This window comes from Talpa occidentalis, unplaced genomic scaffold (assembly GCF_014898055.3).
Source record: "Talpa occidentalis isolate TD23 unplaced genomic scaffold, MPIMG_talOcc4v2.1 talOcc4.18, whole genome shotgun sequence".
NCBI classification, from domain to species: domain Eukaryota; kingdom Metazoa; phylum Chordata; class Mammalia; order Eulipotyphla; family Talpidae; genus Talpa; species Talpa occidentalis.
Window position 1 is genome coordinate 15,784,144 of NW_023601851.1, and position 27,921 is coordinate 15,812,064.

The window sequence follows — 27,921 nt, forward strand, 5'->3', positions numbered from 1 at the left end:
GCACTCTGCGTGCCCAGCATGGACAGTAGCTCCTGTCTACATATGGCCATAACCTGTGAGACACAGGTCACGCTCTTAGGAAGGCTGCTCCTGCCTTTAGGGCTTTAAGTCAGAGCATCTTCACCATCACAAACAACTAAGACTGCAAAGGTAAAAATTCATATTTTTCAAGACTATACAGTGATAAACAGTGGAACTATGTCTACAAGGAAAAGTCTGAGGAAAAGACCCCAGGAACACATCTTAGAAACTGTTCTGTGTCCGGATCAGGCAGGTTTACCGAACAGTTAGGTGCAGGAGTCTGAGAGATGTCAAGGGGTTGAGACGTAAATGGAAAGCCTCTTCTACTTACTTGAGGTATCTTGGGCCTGTTGATTTCTTCTAAGATTTTCTCTCAGTACCCGTATAACTTCTTTTTGATAGTCTAAGGTGGCTTTTACAGAAGTCATCCTAATAGAAGAAGAAAAGAAAGACTTTAATGGCAGACTAAAAAGACCTGTAGACAAGAATTTTCTGCTGAGACCATCACAGTGACAGAACATCCCCAAGAGGCAGGAGTGACGTCCTCATGCAGCTCCTGCAGGGGAGGGGGGTGGTCCTCACATGGGGGCAGGGACAACATTCTTAACTACTAGCTGGTACTGAGCAGTATATCTGGAGGGACCATGACGCCATTAGATGTTTACCATGAGGTCCTAGAAACAGCTAGAAGGCTCAGCAATTCCCTAACAGTTCCCTTCCCAGGATGTCAGGGAAGCCAACACAGGCTGTGGCCTGGAATGCGAACTGCTGATCCGCAGTGCTAAATTACAGGGCTTCCTGTCTTTCTCAGATAGTATCTTTTTTCAGATGCTCTGAAAGTATCTGCTGACTCTGAGCTGTAAGTCAAACTGCTTTTCATAATTAACAGGTGCAAATGCCACTGAAACCAACAGACTTAGCAAGAGGAAGGCTAGTTAAGTGAGACAGCACCAAGGTACAGAGAGCCACTTTGGGGCAGATTAGTTATCATTAAATATTTATCAGAGGTTTAGGGAAGAATAAAGAGTTGGGGGTCAGAAGGGCTTTTAAGAAATGCTCTATTACTGGGCCTCCCCTGGTGGCGCAGCGGTTGAGCGCTGGGCTGGGAGGCTGCCCGCAGCCTCTGCAGTGCCGGTTCGTTCCCCGGCTGCCGGCAAGGGTCCCACAAGAAAAAAAAAAAAAAAAGAAATGCTCTATTACAAATCGAGCTTTGACTATTAAGGTTAGGACCAGAGAGATTCAACAGTTTGCTGAAGTGATACCTTAGTAAGTGGCAACATCTCCCTTCTCACTCAGTTTCCCTGCCTGCTTAGTATCTTTTCCTGTGCTGCTTCACCAAGGCCACGGGCATGCTATCACACAGCACCGTGCATAGACAGCCCTAGAGGAGACTGTGCTCCTGGAGACAGGTGCCACAAACGACAAGGAGGTACAGCCCCCATGTGACACAACAGAAAGACCAACACAAACCTTAGTCAACGGCTAAACATACAATAACACTTTCAAGCCACACAAGGACTGTTCTTGAGCTGTTACTATGATTGATAAAAAAACACCCCAAAGCACAGTGTTGTTAATTGATCACAATTGTCATTAGTTGAAGAATTTCATATGCTTAAAATCTGGATGTATTTGTTTCAAAGAAACAATTAAGAGTATCTTCATAAACCTTATTTTAAAAAGTTAACTAGTGCCGATAAATTATATAGTATAGAAGGGGGATTTAAGTCACTTAAATCATGTCCGATTAAGGCAAAGACATACTCCTTTTCAAACTCCTTGGTGAGTTTCATCTTCTCCAGGTCTACTTTGACCAGCTTTGTTTTGAGATCTTCAATTTCTTCTTTATAAGGTTTAGCTCCCAAAGCGGCCTTGTCCTACATTTTTTAGGGAAGACAAAGACAAAGATGATTTTAAAGTAGTTTCAAAGAATCCCCTTTGAGTGGGTAGGACCATTTAAGAACAGCCAACTCCAAATAAATGAAAAACAGGGAAGATCACTTAACAGCAAAACAAATAACAACTAGACATTTCATGCGAAGAATTTCTAAAGCCGACATGTGGTTAGAGAACATACAGCTTTTAGATCTTAAATTCTTTTCCAAGTAAAAAATGATGCACCTGAACAAAATGAAACCAAAAGGCTGAAAATCATGGAGTGGTTGGTGTCATCTACAAGCCCCCCAAGTGTTTTCTCCGCGTGGACACCTGTATCCATCCATTTATTTGTCATTCACCTGCTCCCAGAAACACTTTAAGATCCCCATGTGCAAAAGAAGCGGGACCTGCTCCATCTCACTTGCGCCCGGTCTCTCTCCACTGGTCCCACAGCTGGGTCCCCACAGCTCTGCTCTAGCTCGGAGTCCTCCCCAGCTCCCTAAGTCATTGCGCATCTCGGGGTCCCAGAGGCACCTCTCCTCTGGGTGCTCGGGCCTGAACCCCAGAGTCATCTCATTTCTGGCAGTCGTTTGCTTTCTCAGTGTGAGCACAGCCCTTCACACAGGTATAGGGCGATGAGCAACAGATTGGAGTGCCAAACCTCCCGCCACATTCAACAGTAACAGCAAAAACCTTTTTTTTTAAATGAAAAGAGCTTAAGTCACCTGAAGGGCTTGCATCATTTCTTTTGTTTTCTCAAGGCATTCATTTGATTCATTAACTTTCCCTTGAAGTTTTGCTATCACATCAGTCATCATCTCAAGTTCTTTCTGAATTTTTATAATCTTGCTTTCTTTATGCCTCGCGCTGTCTTTAGCTTCACACAGTGAGGCTTCCAGCTCCTGAATCCTCTATGAGAAACATATACACATTTAAGACGGAATCACAGTAGATGAGTTTGAGACAAAGACAGTCGCATTTAGGTATTAACTTTTCACAGACTGCGTTAACAAAGGATAGAAAATAAGGCAAGTATCTATCTAGAAACTGGTGATGTTTGGATTAAAAATGCCCAGATTTTGCCTTCTAATGTTTATTTTATTGACTGGTTAGCACACTCCCATTTCAACACTCACAGAAAGCACTTTTGCCAGCTGACTCTTTAACATGTATAGTTCACATTTCCCTTTATTTTTTTATTTTATTTTTTTTTTATAGAGGCATGCTTTATTTATTTGTTTGCTGGTTTGTTTGTTTGTTTTGTTTATACATGCACTGGGTACAGTCAGAAGCGCGGGAGGGCGAGAGAATTCACCAGAGCCAGAGCGGGGAGCAGAGCAGGCAGAAGGACCGAAGTACACTGCTGAGGGGAGCAGCGGGCGGCAGGAGAGGTCTGCGCGCCATGTGGGACCCTCCTCTGGTGGCCGGGGAGCAGCCGGGGATCGAACCGGCGCCGCAGAGGCCGCGCGCAGCTTCGCAACCCAGCGCTCAACCGCTGCGCCACCGGGGAGGCCCTTTCCCTTTATTTTTGAGTTAAATTTTTCAAATTGAAAAATACAAGAGAAAAATTCAAAATTCATTCAAGGCATATAATGAAGAGCAAGTTTCCCGAGCTCAGACCCAGCTGACCCTGATACAATGGCCACTGAGTCCTCCGGGGTCCCCTTCCTGAGATGCCTGTGCTTCCTGGGGCGTGCTGCACGCAGCTCACCAACACCAGCTGCATGCACAGCTACACAACACACACCCTGCTCTGTTCTTTTTCACTTGAAAAGGTATATTCTAGATCCTTCCATTACCGGCACAGATAGCTCTCTCACGTTTCTGTTTTTATGGGCTTTGTGGAGGTACCATAATTTGGCTAAGCCATTATGTAATGGTAAATATTTTAGGTTATTTCTAGGTTTTTGCAAGTCAGAAGTACTTGAATATAGTTACCTGACTTTGCTTGTGGGTGACAGAGTATTTACTTGCACATACATGGAGGTTTCCTGGATAAAGTCTGCGTTTTGGGCCCACCTATCATTTATTTTTTTTGACTCAGGTAGGAATCCAGGCTTGCTTTATTCCCGATGGCTGGGTGGTGGTCTTGAGCCAACAGAGAGGACCAGCTCTTCCCCATGACAGGGTTGTCACCATGACCAGGACCCAGTGCTCAGGCTAATCTAGAGGCACTACTGCACACTCTGCTCTGTCCTGACCCCACACGCCAGGCTGCTCTAGCTGGGAGGCCCAAGCAGCAGCATTTTGCTCTGTTCTCCGGAAGGCACTTCCTTGGGTCGCTGAAGAAGGAGTTTCCCTGTTTTTTTATCTTACTGCCTTTGGTTAGTTGTGTTTCATATTTCTCTTATTTCCATCTCTACCAGCTGAGATGGACAACTGACCAACAAATCCACATGCTGTACATTCACATTCTAGTTTCCACCAGCAAATGATCATTGAACTGTGGTCAATGTTAAAAAATGACATATGATTATTCGTGTTGCCCACCAAGTCATTTTGTGTGTTAATAAAATAGTGTGCTTACTTAACTACTCCCAGGTTAGGGAGTAGTGACTGGACCATTCAATTAAAATACTAATTCTTAGACACAGTTAATCTGCATAAGAAATATGTTGCATGTTTAACCTCTTAAAGCTTTATTTTGATTAAGAATGAATTTATTTTTCCCTTTAAACCAGTTCTGTATACAGACAAGTTATAGTTTCATTGGAAGTCATGTGATTTTGGAAATTATAATCTAAGATACTGCAAGATAGTTCTGTTTTATAATCCAAAGGGCAGATCTTACATAATAGGACTATATGTAAAAAATAAGACACACATGGTACGTGTTTCTTAACAGATACATTCAGTGCTATAATTTTTCTCTGAAATGTTATACAGATGCACTGTGACTGATAAAACTGCTATTGAAAAGATAAGGAATCACATACCTCTGAGGTGGGCTGTGGGGCTCTGGCTATAACATGATTCTTATCATCTTGGGGAGCAGGGTTGACAAGGGCAACAGATGTCTGGGGGATTTTCAAAGTTTTGTAGTTTTTAAACAGTTTTTCATTTATCTCTTTCATTGATTTCAGTTTCTGCTCCCATTCTTTAGCGACAACAGCCTTTCTTACCTCAAACTCTGTTGATTCATTCATTATAGCCTAATGGATAGTGAAAACACAATTCTGGCTCTAAAATTATAGATTACAGGTATATGTTGAAATCCATTATTCAGAATGTTTTAAGGGCCTCTCCGGTGGCACAGTGGGATGAGCGTAGCACCATGAAGCTGTCCGCAGCCTCTGCAGCACAGGTTCGATCTCCAGCCAGCCAGGGAGATTCCCACAAGGCACAGCAGATCTCTCCTGTCGCACCCGTTGCTCCCGTCAGCAGCGTATTTCGGTCGCCTGCCTGTTCTGCTCCCTGTTCTCTCTCTGGTGAATTCTCTCACTATCCCGCACCTCTGACCTGTACCCCAGCTCTTGCATAAATAAATCTTAAAAAAAAGAAGAAAAACCTGTAGGTTGTAATTGAAGAGGAAGTGATATTTAAAAAAAATATATATTCTAAAACAAAACTTCAAAAGAATGTGAATTGTTTCTGGTTTGCATTGGTTCCCACAATTTCAGATGGTGGAAGCTGATGATGCAAATTAAAGAATAAGGACCAGGAGGCCTCACTGCTTTGCAGGATGACAGTCTCACTATTAGCTCAGCACTGAGGCGTGGGAGGACTCTGAGTTGTGCAGGGAAGGCCATTATCTATGTCATGGCTAAAAACAGAACCTTAGAAGACATCAGATAGCATGTCTGATGGGCCATCTGACAGCTGATAAGCTTAACGACTGTCCTGCTTCATTTTAAACCTCAGTGTCTATAGGGAAAAAGGTCACTGATATTTGGTAAGTGATGTGAAAACCCTGCATTCCCGTGTGGGACAGTAGTCAGACCCCAGCCTCTGTGACGTGGGGGACGGACTGAATCCACCCTCTTTCTGCCTTTGCTCTTACTACGAGGACTTGGCTGTCACCTGGTGACTTTATGTTATTTCCATCAGACGTGTCTGCTGGGTGGTATATGGCTGGCAACCTGGACTGTCCTGGGGTCTGCCCAGCCTCACACCAAGCAAGCTCCCAGTTTCCCTGCCTCAGACAAATGCCTCCTATCTACACTGGGGCCTCAACAGCATAGAAAAATCAGTGATTACAGAGATGATCTTAAACAGACATTGGATCTATGCTTTTCTTTGTTGATCATGCACTTTTTTTGGGAAACAGCCTATTTATTTTGTTAGCTTTGGGTAATCAATGAAGAGGATTAACGACCCTTGGGAAAACTTTAAAAAAAATAAAAACTTTATTTCCATGGGATTTAAGTGTATTTTCCAGATGAAATTAAAGTGTCGGGAAAGAATCACCCAACAGGTGAACGCACAAATCCAGTCCTGGAGGCACTGGTGTTGACCCAGCTCCCTACTCCAGTTGCCTACTCTGATCTCTGCCTATTTCACCAGGTTGTGTGGGGGCAGGGAAGACTCCAGAAGTCAGACTGGGTGTTCTCATCAGAGCAAAGTGAAACAGAAGAGTGAACTGACTGTGAGCAGCCTCAGGTCTTGGGAATCTGTCCCTGGGCCGACCACCCTGGGAACAAAGATCCACATTTGACCCACCAGGTGGCAGGGCCAGTGCAGGCGATCCCAGCAGCGGCACGGACATAGGCGGGGCCCCAGGGCATTTGAGTGGCCGCCAGCTGGTCTGTGTGGCCTCCCAGCCTGCACCATGCCTGCACCCACATCAGCTGTCATCACGGGAAGGCTCACTGCCCACAGGAATGACATGTGAGGAAGGGTGAGGGGACTCCCCATGCGGAATCTGAGGACAACACACCAGGGTCCCTTCTCCATGAGGATAAGCCCGGGGCCTGAGTGCCTTAAGGAAGCATGACCTGTGAGGGGGAATAGGCTTTACCGTCACAATTTTTTTCAAAGCATAGATGAAAAATGAAAGAGCACAAACTTAACGTTAAGTCCTTTTAAGAAGTAAAAAATTGGAGCAAACAACGAAAGAAAGAAAGAACACAATAAAAATTCCTACTTACAATTATCTTGTTATTATAAAGGTTATTCACTTGACTGGGCCTGTCGTTTTTTCTCTGGATACCATTTTTAAGCTTTTCTGTGTCAACATGAGTATTTAACCACTCTTTCAAAAAGTGGGTCATCACTTTCCTATTACTTAGGACTTCTTCAAATTCAGTATTTATGTTGTGGAAGTTATTTTCTGTGAGATCACTGAGAATTTCCTGGTGAAAAAAATTAAGCAACGAATAACCCAAACATGAGTGAAGTTTTAAACCAAACACCGTAGTCAAATATAAAATAAATACCATAAAAAAGGGGAGAGACTACAATGCTGAACTGTCATTCTTACTAGTCTGAAGTAAATACAATTCTAATTTATAATTCCGTACTTGGATGATAAAACGTTAGCATTGAAGGCTATGGACAGGGCACGTCTGCTATCCTACCCCAGGGCTGAAGCCCGGGGCCATGTGAGTGTGCCCGAGGGCCGCAGTGCTAGAGGAGCCAGGCAGCTGTGCATGCACACACAGGCCTGTGGAGGGCCAGGCCTTACTCTGCAGGGACCACAAGTCATCCCACATGTGGTCACTGTGGCCGAAATACCAGATTCTGAGCAGAAAAGAAATCCAAAAGCATATCCTGGGGTTCCAGGAATCTGCACTTGCTGACATGAGGTCAGTTTTCCTATGCTGTGGGATTCTGAAGGAGCTAGTCCCCTTCTTACATTCTCTGCACTTGGCCAGCTGCCGCTTGGTGATGTACTTTCAATTTCTGATAAAAGAAAATGGCCCTGAGCACAGGATAAGGTAACTTTCTCCCTAACTAAAAAGGCTAAATGTCTGAACCCATTTTAAACAAACTATACCTCAGCATGTAGGTCCAAATTCTCAAGGTCCCCTATTTCTATGGATGGTTTGTCACAGTCTGGCTGCAGGTGCTGTATCTTAATCAGCAGCTCATTTTGCTTTTCCACTTCATCCACAACAGCCATTTCAAATTTATTGATGGATTCATGGTTTTCTTCTTTGATCTTTGTGATGTGACTTAGTACAAACTTGGGGAAAAAACATTACACAAATTGGGATTGAAGCTTTCGTCACATTTAGATGAAATAATTCTATTTATTTGTCTTCCTTTGCTTTCCTTTTCTAGGTGAAGTAATTTTAAATCCTCGGGACTGTGAGGTGGGACAATATCTTCTGTTCATCCATACCCCCTGGTGAGTGAAGTGGCATGGAGCCTCCCCCCACCTCTTCTTAGCTTCTCAAGGGAAGACCTTCTGGGCTGCAAGTTCCACGTGCCTGACTTCCTACTGGACCTGCCTCCAGGATTCAGTTTGCCTAAGATGTCACGTGCCCCTTTCTCCAGAAAACCACCTTTCTGTTTCTTTTTTTTGGCTAATTACATCACCAGTGGTCCACTCTTCCCAGCTGGGCACCTGAGGTTCCCTTTCAGTAGCCCCTCCCGCCCGCAACTGGGCAACCACCAGATTGGGCAGCAACCGTCACCCATCCTCAGATGCTCGGCTTCAAGGTGACAATGGTGACAGCGCCATCTGTGACATGGACCTTGAGAATGTGCTATGGACACCCAGCTGCCAGACGTGGGGGCATGGGGTATTGGCCCCTACACCTTCCACTCACAGCTCCGCTCGCCTCCTCCACAATCACTGTTCCCAATCTGGCGACAGGTCACCAAGAGCTGGCTAACGTGGGTGGAGTGTCCAGCCCATGCCTGCTGTCAGAGTTAGCTGCCCTTCACCTTGACACAGCCTCCTGAGCTGCATGGGACACCTGTGCGTGGCTCTCTCCTGCCCCCAACTTTTCTCACCTTGAACCTCTGAATGGCTCTCTCCCACTGCACTGCAGTCTACTCTCCTCTCCTCACCTTCACTGTCACCTCACAGGCCCACTATTTTAAGCTGCGAGGCATTTCTTGAATATCTTTCATACACTCTCTCCCTATGAGCCTTGCCCTGTGGGGCAGCACCCTCGACTCTGCTCCTGCCACTAGGCTGACCTTCCAACTCAGTTCTCTGTAGAGACTCATTGAAAATGCCAGTATGGTCAGCTCACTGTCACCACTGAGTCACTGTCAAGTGAGGTCCTAACCCGATGGCCCTGCCTGGGCCCTGCTGTCATCTGTCTCCTGTCTCGTCTCCAGGAGTGATACACACCTGCACACCCTCCCGTCACCACACTACCCCTGCCTTGTGATAGACCAGGAGGCATGGAGATGCTGTGGTACTGCCCTGAGTGCCCGGTGGCTTGGGGAGTAACCCTCTCCCAGGAGGTGGGGCACACACCTGCCTCAGCCCACATGAGCTCCCGGTCAGCAGTGAGACAAGGCAACCAGTGGCCCACTCTGGATGCACAGCAGACCAGCGTCTGGACTGAGACGCACAGCACTGTTACAGGGGTACCAGTAAAGGAGGCGGTACCTCGAATTTCTTTATGACCCGGAGGAATTCCATGGAACATCTTTGGTTTGCAGCGAGAAGATTTTGAATCTCTTTGGTTTGTGGAGATGGAAGCGGGAGGTTTGCTTTTATTCTAGCTGAAAGCTCTTTTTGGGTTTCAATTTCCTTCTCCAGGTGAAAAGATAATCTGCTTAAGCATTCATACTGATTATCCATCTCTGGGTATTTCTTCAGAAGTTCCTAAAGAAAATAAGAATTCATTCAAGAACTCACTCTCATTTAATAATGAATAGTCCCAGCCCGAGAACTGTAACAAAATCTGTACTTTAACCCTTTCTGTTGCACAGAAATAAATTAAGACCTGTGTGTGGAGGGAAAAAAAAGAAATTATTATTGTTGATTCTGGAAATAATGTTAATATGGAAATTTAAACAAATTTATCAAAGAAAACCAGGTTATCATTTTGACCATTGTTATCATTTTGATGGCTGTTCTGTTTTAGTCTTCTGAAATCTGTGATTTAAATAAGCCTTTGCAAAATCTGTAGTGAACTCGGAATGAGGTTCTAGCTGAAGGCTGATTTCTGTGAGAGCCGGCAGCGAGGTAGCAGATCAGACAGGTGAAGAGGAACCAGACCAGCTCCCTGCCAGTCGGGGGGCTGCTGCAGAGGCTCCTTCCTGTTACCTGCCTGGAATCGGGTTCCCTGAGGTTTATCAGAATAAGGGGTCAGGTTCTAGCTCTGCCACTTCCAGACTGGGGGTCACGGGTCCATTATGACAAAAACAACAAGAGCAACAACAACAATAATACTAGTAATAATAATAAAGACTACATGGTCACCACAAAGTCACCTAGCAAATCAAGTACAGCAGCACTGTGTAATTTACTTAAAGTACGTACATATATTCAACGTGTGAAATACACAATACATCACAGCTGGAAGAAATGCTGGAGCACACCTGGAAGTGCCCCAACACCCATGTTTTAAACTGAGACAGGGTCAAATCCTGACTCTCACAATCTTTAGCCGTGTGACGGGGCCATGCCTCCCCTCCTGCACTCGCTCCCTCGGATGTGATCTCCTGCTGTATTGGTAGAGCAGAGTCCAGCTCATGACAGAAAGTGGCTGCAGGGGGCTTGGGTGTGGTGGACATGCAGGCTGAGGCCCACAAGCCCAAACGTGGGGGCAGGCGGCAGCCTGGGGAGAGCAGGTGAAGTCAGGCAGGTCAAGGTGCTGGTGGCATCGTGAGATGACCCGCATGGCTAGTGCAGGTGCTAACAGACAAGAGGCCCTGACAGTAACCATTCTCTTTCCACCAATGCAAGGTAAAGCTTGCCATTCCCTGACCTGGGATGCTGGTGGCCCTGCCTTGGTTTTAGGATCAGCTGCACCATGGAATCTGACCTGTGGCAGCACCGCAAACAACAAAAGACGTCTCTAGGGATCAGGCAACAGGAGCCTCCTGGCCTCACCCTCAAACGATCACCACGTCCACTGCCAGCTCTGGGTTAAGCCACGTTCTCTCCACCTGGACATTGAGTTGGTCTTCCTGCTTTCACCCCGCCTTTCTCAACAGCAGATAGTCACATCTACGATGGTCCGTAAGGCCTGGGCTCCGCGTGGTCAAGGCTGCCACGGGTCTCCACCTCTCCCAGAGGAAAACCCCAGGTCCTGCCTCCTCGCTGGGAGTACAAGCCCTCAGGTCTCACCAGCTGGGCCCTGCCCAACTCCCTGCAGCCAGCAGGCAGCCTCTGTGCTGTGTCCAGGCCCCTGTGAGGTCGATTCTCTCTCACAGGGATCTGCTCAAGTGTCACCTTTCAGTGACACTGCAGCCACAAACCACCGTGTGTATGTGTGTGTGTGCGCGTGTACATGCATACTCACACCTGTGCTAGATTACCAAATTAAGGAAAATATTGACCGTCTCCTATTCATTACACAGACCAGTGACTCCATTTTAGGCTTTTAGAAAGGAATAGCTATTCACCTGAATTTTAATAAAGACACTTACTTTTATTCTAAAGCACTTCTCTCTCAGGTTTTCTGTAAGGTGTCTTCCATCACATACTGACGTTTTTCCACATTTGACCACCACTTTGTGGTTCTGCTGGTCCTGCTGTGATACAGAGAAGTAACAAGGCTTCAGCTGGAACTAAGTTCACACATAATGTCTAGTCATATAGTGACCTGACAGTTTTTTTTTATCATTTCAATAAAGGAATGAAATGATACACTTGTAGCTTAAAAACATTGTTGATACGGTTAGAGAATGAACGACAAAACAAGTGTTTTTGGAGGCAGGATTTATTCCTATGACCTTCAGGGTTACGAATTAGATTTTCTATTTGTCCCTGGTTCCTACTCTTCCAAGTCTCTGCATTAGCATAACTACCGCCAACCAACCACACCCCAAACAGCCCACCTCCCTGCCGGGTCCCCAAGTCTGCGCTCGGCCTCCCCAGCACCCCATAGCACAGAGCCCACCTCCAGACGGACTGAAATCCTGCTGGCCAGCTCCTCCACTGTGCTCACTACAGTGCCCGGAAGAATGACTAACGTTTAAAACATTTCTGTGAATTAAATTTCATTATAAAATCAGGCCCCAAATTAAGATGGTTCCTCAGAGCCTGACATTTCTATTGAGATTGCAGGTGATTTATGAGAAATAATTTTTATAGGTTTCATACAATTTATTTGCCCAATTTTAATGTTATTTTTTAGAGGGTCCAATTAGGTTTTTAAAGGTAAATGATTCCAAATGTCTCGGAAAATGAGACTAGAGTTTCATTTTTATGTTCTCCTTGCCTTTGAACTCCACTTACAAGCCCCTCTCTCTGCCAGCAGAGGGAGAAACTGGGTCTTCAACCTTTGGATATTTCTCCATTGGGAGTAATGCTGAGTCTTGGTTTAAATACCTTTTTGAAAGTTACATTAAAAAATAATCTGCTTGGGCCTCCCTGGTGTCACAGTGGTTGAGCACTGGGTTGTGAGGCTGCCTACAGCCTCTCCAACACCGGTTCGATCCCCAGCCGTGGCGAGGGTCCCACATGGCGCGCATACCTCTCCTGCCGCCCACTGCTCCCCTCAGCAGTGTACTTCATCAGGCTGCCTGCTCTGCTCTCCCCTCTGGCTCTGGTGAATTCACTCACCCTCCCACACTTCTGACTGTACCCAGTGCTTGTATAAATAAATAAATAAATCTTTAAAAAAATAATCTGCTTGATTTAACAAATTGGTTCTTAAAGGAAAGTGACCTCTGAATGTTTGTACTTAAACTGTTAACGAGCCTTCCAAACTGAAGGATGCCACCCCTATGGCATAAGGTTCTTTCCTTCCACTTGCTTCTTACACATTGGCATCAATGGCATGGCCATTCTCCCTTCCCCTCCACCCAATTCTAACCTATGACCCAGACCAGCTGGTTCTTTCTCCAAAATGTATTGGGAATGTGACCATCTCTCTCTAGCTCCGCTGGCAACAGTGTGGTTCAACATGAGGGTCACCTCTCCCATGATGCTCTGCCAACTCTGTTATTCTCAATATCTGTCATTTCCATCCTCCCCACAACACCAAATCAAGCTTTAAAGGTCAATCAGCCTTTAATCCTCCCTCAAGGACTCCTTATGACCCTTAGAATAAAACCCAAACTCTTAATTTTTTAAAAGATTTATTTTTATTCATTTATGCATACAAGAACTGGGGTGTAGGCCAGAGGTGTGGGGGGTGAGAGGATTCACCAGGCACTGGGGAGCAGAACAGGCAGCTCCACTGAAATGCACTGCTGAGGGGAGCAGTGGACGAGACAGGAGAGGTCTGCTGTGCCATGTGGGTCAGCTCCCTGGCCAGGGATCAAATCCATGCCTTAGTGACTGGCAGTAGCTTGGCAGTGTTGAGACTAACTCCTGCTCCACCAGGAAGGCCTGGTGAATTTAAATGGGTGAATTGCATGTCAGAAGAATTGTATCTCAATAAAGCTGTTATAATAATCCGAAAACATTAAAAATAAATCCAGACTCCTCCCTGTGGCCCACAAGGCCTGAATGACCTGGCCCCGCCCAGCCCTTTGACCACGTCTACGGTGACTGTCCTTTCCTCTCCGGCCACACCGGCCATCCTGCCGACATCTTATAGTTGTTTCTACCTCAGGTTTTGGCAGTTCTTCCCTCCTCCTGGAATACTTGTCCATGTAGCCTGCCCCGTGGCTTGTTCTTCTCATCATTCATGTCCCACCTCTTCCACCTACAGTGGCCCCAAGTTACCCTCTTTATCAGTTGTCCACTGTACCTGAATATTCAAAATTACCTCATTCCCCGCGCCCCCAGCTGATGACAGGCATCCTCTTCTACCCCCAGTAAGAGCTTTAAGCACAGTGCCTTAGGTGAATAGTGTTTGTTAAAAGAACTACATGTTGAGTCATTTCACTTGAGCACTTGTGTTGGGCTTACAAAGTTTCCCAGTGTTTTGGATGGAAAGTAAACTTAGTATTCACATTCATTTTACAAATAAAGGTGAGCTACTCTAACTTTTTGTGTCTCTGCTTTATTATCTACAAAGTGGGGATGGAGTGAAGAGGTTAAATTATGTGATCTCTAAGATTTCTTATAGCATTAACTTCTAGAAAAGTGAGTTCAGGGCTGGCTTGCAACTTAATGGAAAATGGGGGACTAGGGCCGAGATGAGACCACCTCTCTCTGACTCCAACATGTCCCTCCTCTTCCATCTCAGTGCCAGTCAGTAGACTTTTTGGAAGCGAAAGGGCATCCTTGACTCTCTTCCTCAGAAATCTCTCTGGACATTCTCCTTGGTACTGCACTGAGCTGACCAGGTTGGCATCAGACTTCTCCTGGCCCACTGGCTCAGTCTCCTCTCTACAACCAGTCCCCACAGCCCCAATCTAGACCTGGATGCCCTTGCAAACACGGAACCCTACCACTTGAAGGGGACTGGGGACATTCCAATTGGGACATTTCGTGAATATCACAGAAAAGCTACTAAGTAAAAGGCATTTGAGAGGTGCCTAGGTGGACTGGCATGGCTTTCTGAGGAGGCCACACTTTGAAGCCTAAAGCGGAGGGTGGAAGAGTAACCAAAGTGAGGGCTTGGGCTCAGAGGCACAGTCAAAAGGAGCTGGATTATTTCGGGCTGTCAAAATGTCCTGACTGAGCAGGTGTGCTTTGGGGGGCAGGATGTCCAAGTCAAAGTACCATGGCTGAATCTGATATCCCAGAAAAGAAGACAGAGGAAGAGAAATCTCCCCCTCTCAGGAACGAGGGAGCGTGAAGGTGACCTCCGAAAGAATCCCACAAGCCACTACTTCCCCTGCAGTCAGAGGCCCTTCATTTTCTTGTGAAGAGCCACCCTTGCCGTGCTCAGTATGTGGCGTTCAGTTGGAGCTGAGTCCATCCCAGTCTCAGATCATGGTTCTATGAGCCCGTGTTTATTAATAAGCATAATCCCACCATCGTGGTCATAACTGTTGGTTCAAGGTTCGTATTGTTTCGATCCTGACTGGTATACTGAAGTCCACTTCTGGCACTAACTGCCCAGAGTTAGCATGAAACCCCCAAGTTCCAGATTCAGTCCTCCACAAGACTACCTCCAGTTCCGATACCACCTGCATTCTCACCAACTGCTGCAGATCTGGGAGTTTCCCATTATGACCTTTGGGTTTCAATTTTGCCAGTATAGTTCAGGAAAGCACTACACACATTTATACAACAAAGCATACAGCCAAATAAAGGGACAGGTAGGGTGAGGTATGGGAGAGTCCAAATGCTCTCTCCCCATGTAATCGGGGCCTGCTACCCTATTGGCACATCAATGTAGTCCCCAATCAGGAAGCCCCATTGAGTTTCATTATCCTGAGTTTTTACTGGGGTCTCATTAATTAGACATGATTGATTAAATCATTGCCATGTGACTGGACTCCATCCCCAGGACCTCTCCCCTCCATGGAGGTCAACTTGGCATGAAATTCCAACCTTCTAATCACAAGGTTGATTTTTGTGGTGACCAGCCCCCATCCTGAAACTATCTAGGTGCCTGCCATGTGTTACCTCCTTAGCAAAAACCCGGGTGTCTTCTAAGGGTTTCATGAATAACAGAAACATCTATCACTTGGGAAATTACAAATATTTTTAAAGCTCTGCCATATGGGTTGAAGATGAAATCCTTATTACACAACAGCAGGTCATTGGGTTACCCAAACTAAACTGATGGACTCAACCCTGTTGCATTTGCTGGAGCTATTGGGAAAGCTACAATCTTTTCCAGCTAGGGTTGTTAAACTGGTAAATTGTAAGCTTGGAGCTATTGGTAGCCATCTTGCTACCTATGAGGGGACAACCTGTATGAGAATGAACACAATCCAGGGGAAAGCAAAGCTGAGAGACTGGGGCCATGTTCAAATAGAGGTTGTTTGAGACTGTGTGCAAAGATGAGATCCCCTTCTTTTCATATTTATTTATTTTTTTATAGAGGCATGTTTTATTTATTTATTTGTTTATTTGTTTATACATGCACTGGGTACAGTCAGAAGCGCGGGAGGGTGAGAGAATTCACCAGAGCCTGAGGGGGAGCAGAGCAGGCAGAAGGACCAGAGTACACTGCTGAGGGGAGCAGCGGGTGGCAGGAGAGGTCTGTGCGCCATGTGGGACCCTCCTCCGGTGGCCGGGGAGCAGCCAGGGATCAAACCGGCCCCGCAGAGGCTGCGGGAAGCTTCACAACCCAGCGTTCAACTGCTGTGCCACCGGGGAGGCCCTCTTTTCATATTTAAACTACATTAAATTGGGCTTTCTCTTACTTGTAGCTGAAGGCATCCTACTGCATCCGCGGTTCCTGAGGAAGAAGTGTTTCTCCCTTTCATATTAATACCTTGGTTTAACCTGGGTCCTGGCTTCTATCCTTCCCTCATTTCCCAACTTCACTCCTTCATTGACCATGCTCTCCACTGGTCCCTTGTCCTTTAGACTTCTGACATAATTAGGTCTCTAGCAGGATATAAACAAACAAGCAAACCTTTCCACCCTCTCAAGCTACAACCTGCCCTATCTCTTTCCTTCTCTTTTTGGCCAAACTGTAGGACAGCTCTGTACATTCTTCCTCCTAATTTACCTTCTATTTTGTCTTCTGCACCCACCACTTCCTAAATTTATTCTCACCATAGTCACTCAGTCACTATAGTCATTAGTTTTTTCCATAGGAGACAATGGCAGTGCTGTGGATCCCTTTTTATAATTTCTAATATGTACAGCACTACCCCATCCCACACACACTCCCAGCACCCTGGTCTTTGATGTGTGAGTTCTCATCCAACAGTTAGAACTTGAGAGTATTGAAAGCTTTGCCTTCAGTGCCTGGGAATTAAAGTAAAGGGTTGAAGGACTGAAGAATGTTGTTCTATGAAATGCCCAGCTCCCTTGCTTCCAGGCAAATCTGAGATAAAAATTACATCTGGAGTACTCCTGCAGGATCAAGGTAAATTATTCTCTGCCTGAGATTACAAACTTGATTGGTTTTCTCTGCTTCCCTTTCTCCCATTTCCTCACTGATTTCTCCTGTTAGAACTTAAAAAAAAAAAAAAATCAGTAGCATACAAATCCTCATCTCAGGGTTGGATTCTGGGAAACCTTACCCAGACACCATTTCAGCACGTCCTATTCCTCTCTCTTGGTCTAGTTTTAAATTTGTTTGTTCCCTAGAATTAGGACCTGTGCTCTCTTCTCTCTACACATATTATATGGACAATCTCACTCATGTCCGTGCATCGACTATTATTCATGTCTGATCCCCACTGAACTTAGTGCAACTCAGAGTGTAAATCATCTGCTGGACAGCTCCACTACTTGTCCATAGATACCTCCTATACTACTGTCTAATAAAGTGGTCACCAGGGCCTCCCTGGTAGCCCAAGGGTTTAAGCACAGCACAGTGAAGCTATCTGCAGCCTCTGCTGCACGAGTTCGATCCCTGGCTGTCCAGGGAGCTACCGAAATGGCATAGCAGACCTCTGCTGTCTCACCCACAGCTCCCCTCAGCAGTGTTTTTCAGTCAGTCTGCTTGTTCTGTTCTCCACTCTGTCTCCGGTGAATCTTCTCACCTCCTACACATCTGGCCTGTACCCCAGTTCTTGTATGCATAAATAAATTTTAAAAAAAGTGGTCACCAGCCATATGTGGCTAATTTAAATGACAAATTCATTTCCTTAGTCACACTAGCCATATTTCAAGTACTCAATGGCCACATGTGGCTAGTGGCTATAACATTTCAGGCATTTTATTGGACAGCTTAGACACATTTCCAAACTAACTCATCATTGGCCCTTTCTGTATTCCTCAACTGTCTGTCTACTAGAAAATGATAGGCTGACTACGAAGAAAAGGTTATCAGGGAAGAGGGGAATGACAATAGAAATAGAGTATTTTTCCACTGAGATCCTCCTCTGAACTGGAGAGATGGATGATACACTGTAGGGTAGGCAAAAGATATCAGGTTTTTCTGCCCTCCCACCATTAGGATGGATGACGGAACCCTGCGGTCCTGAATGCATGACTGATGGCGGGCACCTGGAGTAGGGTGTGGGCATGCGTAGGTAGGTACACCTGAGCTAAGAGACTGGTTTATAAGGGTGGTGCAGCAGAGTGCGGTGTGGTGGTGGCGCGGTGTTGAGGGTGGAGGAATGCAGTGGAGTATACGGAGGACGGCGACTACAAACAACGGCGAAGAGCATGTGGCTGCTAGAACCGTTAATAAACCTACCCGGAATGGGTTGGTTGCACTACATACAACAAGATGGTGATGAAGACTTTAACAAAGGCCATCTGTGAACTGATGTGAGTTTGGTTAACACAGGGATAGGGATGGAGGGTTAAGGCTGACTAGGCTAGAACTTGCCCTCACACAATGAATTTTTCCAACTCCATCTGGCAACCTCAGTCCAGAACATTCTTATATGAATCAGGACATTTTATCTCCAATCTTTTGGGTCACTTGCCTCTGTGTTCCAGGATGACTACTTGACCCAAATTAGTTAATGTCAGTTCTGGAAATTCTACTGAAAATGTCAGAAAAGAGGTATATTCGTTTTACTAGAGGACTTGTTTGGAGCTATGAGGACTTGTTTGGAGCTATGAGAAGCTATCTTACCAGTATGAGAGGGCAGTGTGCCTGAGAGTAAAGTCAAATGAATGGGGAAAGCAAGGCCTGGTGACCAACCACAGGTTCCTGGAATTTTTTGGTCTTTTTATTCAGCTGTTTTGAAGAAGCTTGATAGACTCTGGATTTTTAACTTGCTTGAGCCAATAAATTCCCTTACTGCCTAGGCCAGTTGGAGCTGGGTCAATGAAAGACCGAATTGATGGAGGCTTTCATCACGCTCATTTCAAATACCCTCTTTACCATAATGATTCTCAATGTCTGTATCGGCCTGGATGTCTCCCTTGAGCTTTAGACTGTAGGTCCACCGTCCTGATATCCCACACCCATCTACAACTGACCTCATTATTTCTACCTCCCGTATTTATTTTAGTGATGGAACCTCCAGTTCCTTCCCTCAAAGAGGCATTGATAGTAAGCTCAGGCTCCGCCTCCTTGAGGGGGGCCTCACCAAGGTCACCCGCGTCTTCCCTCGCCCCGCTCCTTGGGGGCGGTGTCTTCGAAAAGCGGCTGGGGCTGGGGGCCGGCGCTCTAGGCTGCAGCGGGCCCTTCAAAAAGCCTTCTCATCTCGCTGGTTGTCGGCAGCCGGTGGCTACTCTAGCCGTCAACAAGAGCTCGGGACTCCGACCCTAAGGTGGCTTCTCTATGGTTGACTTCTCTCCTTTTTCCCGCATTTTTTCCAGGAATACGTCCAGCTGGGATGCAGCCTCTTCACAGGGCTGCTGCTACAGTCCCTTTTAGGTGCAACTGGTGAAGTCGCTGAGTCCTCAAGACTCACGCCCTCCCAGCTCTCGCAGGGTCTGCGCAGAGGAGGGTGGCGGAAGTGAGCGCGAAGGGGCCGCTCTCCCGCCCTTCTTCTCTATGGTCGCTTCCTTTGGTGACAGGAAATGGGGTCTTGGCGAGTGCGCAGAAGCGACCTGGGCGCTAGTCGTGGAGGGAGGGGGCAGGGAGCGGGAGCTGCCGCCGCCGCCGCTGGAGCTAAACGCGGGAAGCGAGATGCAGGTGGGACCGGAACCGGAACCCCCCTCTTCAAGTACCTCTTCCCTCTCTGCGACCCGGCCCGGCGCCTGCGGGGGTCCCTGGGTGGGGGAGGGCGTGGGGGCTGAGGCAGGAGGGACGCCCGGCCCCCGAGAGTGCAGCCGGCAGGGCTGATCCCGAGGAGGCTGCGGCCCGGGAGAATGGGCGGGTAGAGGGTGTCCAGGGAGGAGGGTCGGGTCGCAGTGGATGGACCAGCAGGCCGGGAGGGTCCGAGCCGGGAGCGGAGCCTGCACACTCCACCACCCGACTTTGGGAAATATCAGAACTGAGCCAAGAGGCAAGTGCACTGGGAAAATGTGTCTGAGTCCTGCCTGGCAGAAGAGAAACTGAGTCACCAGCTCAGGAGCCGCAGGGTCAGTGGGCCTGAAGGGGGCTGGGTCTGCCTGTGGTGCAGAGGGTTGGGTGGGCCGGCGTGAGCTGAGGTGGCCTCTGCCTGGAGATTGGTCTCTGCTGTGTCTGCACCTCTTGGCTCGGTTCCCCTGTGCTCCATGATTCTTGCACCTCCTGTTTTTTTCTCGTTGGCTTGGAGTGGTTCCTGTGATTGGAGCCATCTAAGTGTGTAGGGCTTAGGGCAGGAGGAGGGGGAGGGGTGGATGACTTTGAGTCTGAGCTGGAGTCTGAGGTCTTTGAGGATTTAGGGCGATTTTCCTGAGCTGCCCTCACCCCAGTCTTGGAGCCAGTCATCTTCCAGTGTAATATGGGGAAAAGCTGTGGGCTAGCCACATGCCCAGCTCCTCCACCTTGGGAAGGCTTTCTCTGTTAGAAAATTGGAACCCGTAAAGATAGTAATAATGGCAGTCACTTATTGTGTGCTAACTTTGTGTCAAGTGCTGACGTGTTCCATTTAGTTCTCCCAACAATTCTATGGGTTAGGAATTGTTAGATTTGTTTTGTAGATATGAAAACCGAAGCTCAGGAGGGACATATCATTTGTTCAATATCACACTGCTAATAGGTGGCAGAGCTGGAAATTCTTCCTAAGTCTGACTCCAGAACCTATGGCCTTAATTACCGTACTAACCAGCCTTTAGGGCACACTCCCCAGCAAGAGAGGAGGGAGATGGTGATAAGTCCTAGGGTCCCAGCTCCCTGTTGTTGTTTTTTACTTTGTGGCCATCAAAGACTTGCCCTGATCCAACCCACAGTCTTTCCTTATCTGATGCTGGTGTCTCTGGCCCCAGCCTGAAGGGCACCAAAGAAGTGGGCTGTGGCCATTCCAAGTGGCATTCCAAGAATGCCACACAGCTCTTGGGTGCTAGATCCTGGGATCAGCTTTCAAGACAATTGCTGTTTTAATCCATCATTCATCCATCCATCATTCTTTTTTTTTTTTTTTTTTTTTTTTTTAATAGAGGCATGCTTTATTTATTTGTTTGCTGGTTTCTTTGTTTGTTTTGTTTATACATGCACTGGGTACAGTCAGAAGCGCGGGAGGGCGAGAGAATTCACCAGAGCCAGAGCGGGGAGCAGAGCAGGCAGAAGGACCGAAGTACACTGCTGAGGGGAGCAGCGGGCGGCAGGAGAGGTCTGCGCGCCATGTGGGACCCTCCTCCGGTGGCCGGGGAGCAGCCGGGGATCGAACCGGCGCCGCAGAGGCCGCGCGCAGCTTCGCAACCCAGCGCTCAACCGCTGCGCCACCGGGGAGGCCCATCCATCCATCATTCTTAATGAGTAACCTCCCTACTCAGAGCTGGCCCTCAGGGTGCACGAGGCAGGATCTGTCAGCTCTGCAGGCCAAGCTCCCCTGAGGGCTCCCTGAGCCAGGCAGTGAGGGGCCAGTGGGACCATGACTGAGGCTGGTCCAGCCAGTCCCTGGGGTCATGGACTATGCAATGGGAAAAACAGTAGACTTGGAGTTCTTAAAGTTTTCTGAGCTTCAGTCTTATCTGTTGTAGAGGTTACTAAGTCCTCTCACTTGGAAAGGTAAGAGCAACACATGGAAAACATGTAAGGAGTCATTGTAGAGAAGCGAGGTGCGGTGAAAGAGATTCCTTTTTAGAGGAAGGTGCTCCACGTTGCTCCTGGAACCAATGCCAGGGACAGTGGGCTGGGAAGCAGCAGGATAGTGCAGGCTAGACATGGGGAGCTGCTTGACTGGGGTGTGTGGGGTGTGAGGACCTGGGAGGGAGGCAGTTTGATATCCTTCCCCGGGCTCTCTGAAGACTCTAGAGCAGAGTACGGAGTCTGGCTCGGGGTGGGGCTGAGCCCCCAGTGCCACCTCAGCAGTGACTCTGTATGTGCCTCTCTTCCTTCTGCAGCTGCTGCCGCTCACCCCGTGTCTTCTGGCCGCTTCCCACTTTGCTGCCCCTCCCCATAGGCTCCCTCTCTCCACCTCCTGGGGACCATCATGAATGGTGCCCCTTCCCCAGAGGATGGGGCCTCCCCTTCCCCTCCCCCCTTGCCACCGCCCCCTCCTCCTAGTTGGCGGGAGTTCTGCGAGTCCCATGCCCAGGCTGCTGCCCTGGACTTTGCCCGCCGTTTTCGCCTCTACCTGGCCTCCCACCACCAGTATGCAGGGCCAGGCACTGAGGCCGCCTTTTCCCGCCGTTTTGCTGAGCTCTTCCTGCAGCACTTTGAAGCCGAGGTGGCCCGGGGCTCTGGCTCCCTCTCACCACCCATCCTGGCTCCCCTGAGTCCTGGTGTGGAGATCCTGCCACATGACCTGTCCCTTGAGAGCTGCAGGGTGGGCGGGCCCCTGGCTGTGCTGGGCCCTTCTCGATCATCTGAGGACCTAACCGGCCCCCTCCCTTCCTCGGTCTCTTCCTCTTCTACGACCTCCTCGAAGCCGAAGCTAAAGAAACACTTCTCCCTCCATTCAGTGGGTCACTCCGTCCGTGGTTCAGTCCGTGGCATCCTGCAGTGGCGGGGGGCTGTTGACCCTCCTTCCCCAGCTGGGCCCCTAGAGACCTCAACAGGCCCCCCAGTCTTAGGTGGAAACAGCAATTCCAACTCCTCTGGTGGGGCTGGGACCATTGGCAGGGGACTGGTTAGTGATGGAACCTCCCCTGGGGACAGATGGACTCACCGTTTTGAGAGGCTGAGACTCAGTCGGGGTGGGGGGACCTTGAAGGATGCAGCAGGGATGGTGCAGAGGGAAGAGCTGCTGAGTTTCATGGGGGCTGAAGAGGCAGCCCCTGACCCAGCTGGAGTGGGCCGGGGGGGAGGGGCAGCTGGGCCTACCTCAGGGGGAGGAGGGCAGCCTCAGTGGCAGAAGTGTCACTTGCTGCTTCGGAGAGAAGGAGGAGGAGGAAGTCGCCTGGAATTCTTTGTACCACCCAAGGTGAGGTCTGGTGGGGGGGTGGGGAGCGAGTGACTGAGCCACCAGAGTGGTGGCTGGGCCCTGCAGATAGGCCGGGAGGCTTGCCCGCCCTTGCACATGGCTCTGTGTACTGTTTTTAAAGCTTACTCCTGGCTTTGGGCTAGTAGCTGTGGGCAAGGACTAAAAAAATAGTCATTTGCTTGAGTCTAACTAGGGTGTAGAAGGAAGGATGGTTTCTGTGCACCAAATACCTGCCCTTCGCTCCCTCCCAACCTAGGCGTCCCGGCCGCGACTTAGCATCCCCTGCTCTACTATCACTGATGTGCGGACAGCCACGGCCCTGGAGATGCCTGACCGAGAGAACACATTTGTGGTTAAGGGAGGAGCCCTGTCCCCCTGCCCTCTTGGGGCACTTGTGTTGGGGAGAAAGCTGTTAGCAAACAAACAGGGGGCATTGGTGGAAGAAAGTGTAGGTGTCAGGTACCCTGAGAGTGTGTCCCTGAGGGCCACGGCTTTTCTGGGAGGAAGGAAGAGCAGGAGGATTCTCTGGTTGTTGGAGGAAGATGAAGGTCTAAGGATCCAGAAGTGGCCTTTGAACCTCCTCTTGTTCCTGTAGGTGGAAGGCCCTTCAGAATATATCCTGGAGACGGCTGACGCTCTACATGTAAAGGCCTGGGTGTCTGACATCCAAGAATGCCTGAGACCAGGGTGAGGAACTTGACTTCTGGCTGTGAGAGATGCTGGGGGCGGGTGTGGGGAGCAGCTTTGTGCCTCTCATCTGGTGACTTGTCTCCCAGCACCATTTTTCTGTTGTGCAGACCTTGCCCTGCTACCAGTCCTCGTCCCATGACCCTCCCTCTGGCCCCTGGGACCTCATTCCTTACAAGGGAGAACACAGACAACCTGGAGCCGCCTTGCCTCAATCACTCAGAGATTCTGCCCAGCCAGGATCTGCTGCTGGGCCCCAGCGAGAGCAACGACCGTCTGTCACAGGGTAAGGGTGGCACCTTTGTACAAGCCCAGCCTCTGTTAGGCCCAGGCCCTCTGTCCAGACTCTAGGGCACCCCAATCCTGCTTCTCAGCTGCCTACTCCCACTTCCATCCCCCAATGTTTTATCTTTTGTTCCTGAACATAGGAAGCCAGTTAGAACCATCAGATCACCACCACCATCATCTGAGTCCTAAGCAAACTCCTGTCCACCCGTCTGTGCCCAGCCTGACCCGCTTTCCCATAAGTCTTGTACAGGCCACCACTCTGGCTAGACATTTCTCCAAGCTTCCAGAACATTTTATAGATGTCTTTGTTTTGCTCTTAAACTGTGTCTGCCTGTATTTGTGCCAGTATTTCTCAGCTGACTAAATGCATGCATGTCCTGCTCACCACATAAACTCGCAGCTCACATTACAAGACTCGACTATACCTTTTCTTCCTGATCCTCTGGTTCAGCTTCACAGTAATTCAGCTTCATAGCATGCAGGCTGTATTCAGTGAATGAACAAATGAATTAGAGAATCTGAGCGCTAAAATGAACCTTATAAGTTCCAATCTCCTTGTTTCTCAGGCAGCTAAGACCTTGTGGTGGTAAAGGGGTGGACATGGCTTTTTTTGGGTCACCTGAGAGTCACTGACAAAGACGGCCTACGCCAGCCTGATTGCCGAGTGGCTGTTCTCTGTGTTTTTTTCTACTTAGCTCTGAGCACTGACCATACCTGTAGGCCTGGACTGCCAGTCAGCAGACACTCAGGAATACCCTCGCACATGCCTTGCCCTGCGTTGGGCAGGGTGGGGAACACAGAGATGCCTGAGATGAGCTCTGTGCCCTCCATGGGCTCACAAGACATCCAAGTGGAAAGAGGAACTCGGGCATAGAGGCCTTGGGGGCTCAGAGGGGTAGGACCCTGGTGGAGTCAGGCTAGACAGGGAGATGAGAGAAAAGAGTGTGGCTTGCACGAGCAGTCGTCAAGAACAGAGACGTGAGATGGGGAGAGCCCAGATTTGGAAAAATCATATGGGATGACTGGGCTCAAACAAGGGATACATGAATACAGGCTGACTGAAGGTCAAGTCAGTTGAGTTGGGATTCCTAGGATTACTAGCCCCAAGAGTTGAGGGCATTGTGCTGTAGGCAGGAAAAGGACCTATTTGTAAAGTGAAAATGCATGTGGGATTCTACCCCCACTTCTGCAACAATAGCTGTAAGTTCAGCTAGTGATGCAGAGAAGGCATAGGCGCGTTTGAGGCGAGGACTCCTCTGCAGTGACTGCAGTTCCCTCAGCACTGCAGGAAATCTAAGTTAGTCATCAATAAACCCATCAGGGGTCAATAAAACCTAAAGAAGGACCCAGCACCCTGGCCAGCTGACTGGGGGTCGGCTGGCTGGTGGTGACGTGTACCCAGGCAGAACAGTCCTGCCAGAGGGAGCTTCTGGAGTTCTCAACTCTGCTCACTCCCGGTTCCCCCCACCAGGAGCATATGGTGGCCTCTCAGACCGCCCCTTGGCATCCATTTCCCCCAGTTCTGCCTCTATTGCCGCCTCCCATTTTGACTCAATGGAACTACATCCCCCAGAGTTGCCCCCCCGAATGCCCATTGAAGAGGGACCCCCAGCAGGGCCGGTTCATCCCCTCTCAGCCCCTTACCCACCCCTGGACACTCCGGAGACAGCCACAGGTACCAGAGGTGTGAGTGTGTGTCTGCCTCCAGACCCAGCTGCCTGCCTCCCTGAAGCTATCTTGGCCTCCTGAGGCACCTGCCTGGGGGGCGGGGGGGTAGGGGTGGGAGTGACACACAGGGGAAAGCAAGACTTTTTTTTCCCCCAGGATGGGGGAGGCATCCCTGATCCCAGTTTCCCTCCCTCTCTCCTTCCTGAAGGGTCATTCCTGTTCCAGGGGGAGTCAGAGGGAGGTGAGGGGTCCAGCCCCTCTCAGGGTATCCTTGGTTCCACGGGATGCTCTCTCGACTCAAGGCTGCCCAGCTAGTGCTGGCGGGAGGTGCCGGCTCCCACGGTGTCTTCCTGGTACGACAGAGTGAGACAAGGAGGGGCGCGTATGTCCTCACTTTCAACTTCCAGGGCAAGGCTAAGGTGAGTGACTAGAACAAGGCTGTGTTCCATGCAGCGAGCTTGCAGGCGGCGCGGGCACACTGCTGTCGGGGAGAGCGCTCTGTAACTGGCAGGGGCTTAGACTCCCGCTTCACCTGGCTCCTCCTACCCTCAGCACCTGCGTTTGTCGCTGAATGAGGAGGGTCAGTGCCGGGTCCAGCACCTGTGGTTCCAGTCCATTTTCGATATGCTCGAGCATTTCCGGGTGCACCCCATCCCTCTGGAGTCTGGAGGCCCCAGTGACGTTGTCCTTGTCAGCTATGTTGTATCCTCCCAGCAACAGCAGGGTGAGCAGAGCAGGTCTGCAGGGGAGGAGGTGCCCATGCACCCAAGAAGTGAGGAGGTGTGTGTGCCAGAAAGATGGGGAGGGGGGCTGTGAGGAGGAAAGTGCTGTTAGGGGAACAGGGTGGAGAAGGCCCCAGAGTGTTGGGGTTTTGGAGGGAAGAAGCACACTGAGAGGATGTAGGCTGGCAGAGGGCTCCTGTGGGAGCCAGGGAGGAAGCTAAGTCGGGCGGGTCATCCCCATTCCATCCAGCTGCTCTGTGCCATCATTTGTCTGTCTCCTAGGCCCATCCTCCCGGCCTTGTCTTTGCCCTTCTTCACACCCTTGCCTTTGGCCTGCCCTTCTTGGGGACACTTGGGCTGATCCCCTTCCCCCCCCCATGTCTGATGTCCCTGTCTGATCTCTCCCTTTTCCCCACCCCAACATCCCATCTGACCCCACATTGCCCCTCCCCCCCCAGGCCGGGAGCCATGCAGGGGTGTGCGAGGGAGATCGATGCTACCCCGATGCCTCCTCCACCCTCATGCCCTTCGGAGCGAGTGACTGTGTGTAAGTGTGGTCCTCCTCTCACTGCCGCCCATGATACATCTTCCATGGATGGGGGGTTGTCAGGAGATGGGACGTGGGGTAGATAGCACATGGCTCCTGGGGGGATGAGCGAAGGGAAGGCCGCTGCAGGAGCTTGCCTCCATCCACAATCAGTCTGTCTTCTTACCATTCCTGTCTAGAACCAAACACCTCCCATGACCTACCGCAGCCCCCTGAACCCCCTTCATGGACAGATCCCCCACAACCTGGGGCAGAAGAGGTGTCGGGGGCGCCAGAAGTGGCGGCAGCAACCGCTGCAGCAGCCAGAGAGGCAAGAGAAAGAGAAAGCGGGCAGTGGAGGGGTCCAGGAAGAGCTGGTCCCTGTGGTTGAGCTGGTCCCCGTGGTTGAATTGGAAGAGGCCATAGCACCTGGCACGGAGGGCCAGGGAGTCTCTGGATCTGGTGGGGATTCTGGGGTGACCCTGATGGTGCAGCTCCAGCAGTTTCCACTAGGGTGTGATGGAGAAGAAGGGGGCCATCCCAGAGCCATTAATAACCAGTACTCCTTCGTGTGAGGCACCCCATCCCACTCTTTCTCCACTCTTCTTGCTCCCCAGCCCTCGGTTGGTGAGATTGGGACTGGGTAAGGACAAAGAGGAGCAGTAGGAATCCCCTCCCACATGCTTCCTGACCCTTGAAGGCCAAAGGCATGTATGATGGTACAAGAAAAGGTTGACGAGCCCTGTTAACTCCCCAGTTCATACACTACAGGTGCCCTGTCCCCTGGGCAGGGGATTCGGGCTCCATTACCTCCCTGAGGGGCTCTATGGTCAGCCCCACCCCTGGGGGCCATTTCCCCATTAACCACCCCTCCCCAGCCCAAGGAAGGGTGCAGGGGAAGGGCTGTCAGTTATATTAAGGTGGTGGTTGTTGTTGTTTTAAACAAAATGGAGACACATAAATAAAAGGATTTATCTTAGTTCCATTGTGATGGCTGTGGCCAGTGTTTGCGGTGGGGGCTGGGCCATGCGGGTCAGGAAAGCAGCCCACTCAGTGTTGTCAGCGCCAGAGCTACGATGCTGGGAAGCAGGGTCAGGTCGAGTCCCTGTTGCTCTCCAGCCTTGTGCTTCCAGCCCCCGCTCCTCACGGGCTGTGGTGGTGGTCGAGTCG

General features: G+C 49.4%; 1 long non-coding RNA gene and 1 pseudogene across 1 annotated transcript; one reads left to right on the forward strand and one right to left on the reverse strand.

Moving 5' to 3' along the window:
- Window positions 1–358: 358 nt before the first annotated feature.
- Window positions 359–2,724, reverse strand: LOC129146184 (uncharacterized). The gene is made up of 3 exons (XR_008552700.1): window positions 2,625–2,724; window positions 1,786–1,898; window positions 359–450 (listed from the first exon to the last, which is right to left on the reverse strand). It is a non-coding gene; the product is annotated as an uncharacterized LOC129146184 (long non-coding RNA).
- Window positions 2,725–21,811: 19,087 nt separating this feature from the next.
- LOC119250728 (SH2B adapter protein 1-like) lies at window positions 21,812–27,725 on the forward strand (annotated as a pseudogene).
- The last annotated feature ends 196 nt before the right edge of the window (window positions 27,726–27,921 follow it).